We start from the raw sequence: 3,815 nt of genomic DNA on the forward strand, positions 1-3,815 counted from the left end.
TGAAGCCATCTGGGTGTGGAGGTTTTTTCTCTGGCCAGGTTTCTCTTTACAAATTTAATTTTTTATTATATGTAGGGCTATTCAGATTACCTGTTTCACCTTGCATCAATTTTAAGTTGTGTTTTTAAATGTGCCCATTTCATCTTTGTTATTGAAGTCATTGGCATAAAGTTATCTTATTACTCTTTTAATAGCTTCAAGATCTGTAGTGGTATCCTCTTTTTAAATTCTGATATTCATAATTTGTGTTTTGTCTTTTATTCCCCTTGATCAATCTTTGCAGGGTTTTGCTAATTTCTTTCATCTTTAAGGAAAAAAAAAAGACTTTTTGAACTTTTCAATATGCCATTAAGTCCATCTAGTGAATTCTTCATTTCAGATATTGTATTTTTCAGAATACAAATGAAGTCCTTTTTATTATTTTCAATTTCTCCTAAAGATTCCCCATATAGTCACTTCTTGGCTATTTTATAATAGCTATTTCAAATACCTTGCCTGAAAATTTGAACTCCTGACTCATCTAAAGATCTGTTTCTATTGCCTGAATTTTCTCTTGACTATAGGTCAATTTCCCTGTATCTTCACATGTCTACTAATCAAAAATTACTAGTCTGGTGTGGCAGCCAATCACAGTTCTTGACAAGAAGGCCCCATGTAAGCACTAGAATTTAACAGGGCATAGTGCAAAGAGGGTCCAGGATCAGAATGGGGAGTCAGGAGTAAAACTGCTCAAAGCACTAAGAAAGGCTTGGCTGAGGAGGAAATGCTGGATATCTGTTTTACAAACTCTGGATTCTATCATCTTCCTCCGAAAGGTGTTGATTTTTGTGAAATTCCTGACTTAAATTCCTGGCTGAACATCTCAATTTTGTGGAGACTTATTTTTCACACTTATTAGGGGAAGTGTGTTTGGATTTTGCCATTGGTTTTAGGATAAATTTGAGACATAGTCTTTTCTCCTAATATGTAGCCCATTTGGAGTTTCAATGGACATCCCAAGGTGTTTGGGAAGCTCCTCTAACCTAGTAGTATTCTAAACTCCAAACTCTGGCTTCCCTGCAATGGGAAGCAGCTGAAATTTTGGACTAGCTTTTTCAGTTATTTCTTTCCACTTTGTTCCTTTGAGTCTCCCCCATGCAACCACAGTTCAGGAGTAACTGAAGTAGGAAGGGAGTTGATATGCAGATTTTGAAGTTCCCCCCTCCATGTCTCCCTGCTTCCTAGGATTTCCCTTTTTCATTTCCAGCTCAGCTCTAAACTCCATCCTCAGATGCCTCAAGCCAATAATAATGGGACTTTCTTAGTCCTAATCCCCCAGTGCTCTGTGGCCTGGAGAGTGGCCTCCAGGAAAGAGCTAGGTAACTAATATGCATGATTATAATAATATGCAGTTCTCTTTTTCAAGGGTCAAATCTCCCCCAGCATCTGCCTGATTTTGGTCACTCTCCAGTGTTTCAAATAATTTTTTTCTTTTGGTGTTTTTTTTTTTTGCTACTTTGTCCATTATAGTTTATTGTCGCTATCTGTGGGTTAGTCTGATACAAGATACTCTACTGTTACAGGAACTAAAACTCTGCTCAATACTGTATGTTTTACTACATCTATATTGAATTGCATGTTTTGGAATCTTAAAAAAATATTCCGCCTTTAAAAAGCCAGAAAAAATTTTAATGATAAAGTATTTATGTGTTCTGCCATTCTCCTATGGTTATGAAAACATCCCGTTCAGTGGGCTCCCATTTCCTGGTAATCTGTGAGCGTTTTAAAATTGAACACCTAAATCTCCCTGACAAGTAGATGTACCGTTCCCCCCCACCACCGCCCCAACATGAGTTTTGGAAAAAGACTGATCTGGTGTGAATTTTGGATTTGCCATTTATTAGCTCTGTGACCTTAGCCATGTCACCTAAGCTCTCTGAGCTTCCATTCCTCCCCTGTAAACTGAGGTCAAGCATACTGATCCCACAGGGATTAAGTAAATGAAGTAACTTATATAAAGTGCCTGACACTTAATAACTGTTCCATAAATGTTAGTTTCATGTTTCTAGACAGAAAGCATTTCATGTCTCTGAAGTAAGATTCTTGTTCTTACACAGAAAACTATTTGATTGTTTTCAACTAAAAACTGGATGTCCCAGCCTGTCTGTATAGAAATATTTTATCTTAGTTGTTATTTTCCCTTGGCAAATAACCCACCAAGACCCTAGAATAGAAGTAAAAAGAAACTAACATTGGCTGCACACCATGACCTGCCAGGCCTCTAGTGGCTGACAAAGGTGAGTGAGCCTTAGTCAGGGCCAGTCTGGTGTAGTGGCCAGGGACCCAGCAAATGAAGGCAAGAAACCCCCAGTGAGGAGCTGAAACTTACAAGGGCGAGTGGAAAGGGGCCTGGTTGGGGTGAGGAGGCTTGACAAAACTCCATCTAAGTGCCCAGGAAGGCCAGAGTGAAGGGGTAATATGCCATAGAATCTGCATGTTTGCTCAGGGAGAGAGGAGGTGGGCATTCCAGGGCCAGGATGCTATGTGGACCAAAGCTTGGAGTTTTAAGAGAGATTTCCTGTCTCTTAGTGGGGAGGTGTGGTGATGGGGGCAGGGGTTAGAGCTCAGAGTCTGGAAAAGGCAGGTGGAGGTGGGGCCAAGCAGAGCCTTAGGGCAGTCAGGCCATGATTTCTGGGCTTGAATGGTGTCCTGTCCAAGCAGAAGAGTCCAGATAATGTTTGCTTCTTTAGGAAGAAGAGTGTGAAGGCCCAGAAGAGGCTGACCTGGAGGAGCAAGAAATGGGCAGGATATGTCCTGTACATCAGCTTTGTGGGGAGATGATGGGGTGAGAGGAGGGGCCATCCTGGTGACTGTATCCAGGAGGGGTTTGAGAGATTTGATGACTCACTGGATGTGAGTCTGGAAGGAGTCTTGAGCAACTGAGATGTCTAGGTGGGGAGGTGGTGTGGGGGTGACACATTAACTGAAACAGTGACAGGAGGCACACCAGGTCCTATGAATTCTCTCATCAGTCTTGGGAGGTAATCATAACTGTGCCCACTTCAGTGGAGGAAGTCGAGCTCTGCTGCAGGTAACTCATCCGAGGTCACACAGCTGGACTGGCACAGGGCCTGTCCCATCGTCTATGGAGTTGATCCAAACCAGTGCAAACCAGCGCTGTGCTGGTAAATCCAATCCCCTCCCCCCCCAAAAAAGCCTGATTTGAAGCATTTGCCATTTCCTGTGGTGTAAATATTCCTCCCACCTCGGCCAATTTCAGGCCACCAGCATGATGTCACTGAACATGGAGTTTGGAAGGGCTGTGCACAAGCCATCATGAGTGGGTACTAGCCAGTACTAACCGGTACTAGCCAGCTCACCACTGACACAACCCGGGTCTGCCTGGTACTTGAGGCCCCTTCTCCCTCCACAGTGACAAACCAAACACCTCACAGCTAACTCAGATCTTTGTATTTTCAGTCACTGTCCTTCAGCCTGACCTCTCCTGGGTTTATCTCCCCACAGCTTGGTGTAGCGAATGAGTTATAGGGAAATACCTATCACTGAGGTAGGTCACTCTCCCCCATTCTGTGCCCAGCCCTTTGGCCCTGCAGTTTCAGAATGTCCAGTGTAGTGAATTCTCCTGGAGTTGTATTCCAGCGGCAAATCTCACGCAGGGCCTTTCTGCTGAGTGAGCACAGGAAGCATTCCAGCTGGCACACGGCTTGTGTCTGGAAGACATGGAGGAACCAGGCAGCACTCCTGGACCAGAAGGATCAGATATCTGATCACCATTCAGAACTCAACAGAGTGGTTTCCTGTCCCAAGTAGGAATG

Source organism: Phocoena sinus, chromosome 2 (assembly GCF_008692025.1).
Source record: "Phocoena sinus isolate mPhoSin1 chromosome 2, mPhoSin1.pri, whole genome shotgun sequence".
Classification (NCBI taxonomy): domain Eukaryota; kingdom Metazoa; phylum Chordata; class Mammalia; order Artiodactyla; family Phocoenidae; genus Phocoena; species Phocoena sinus.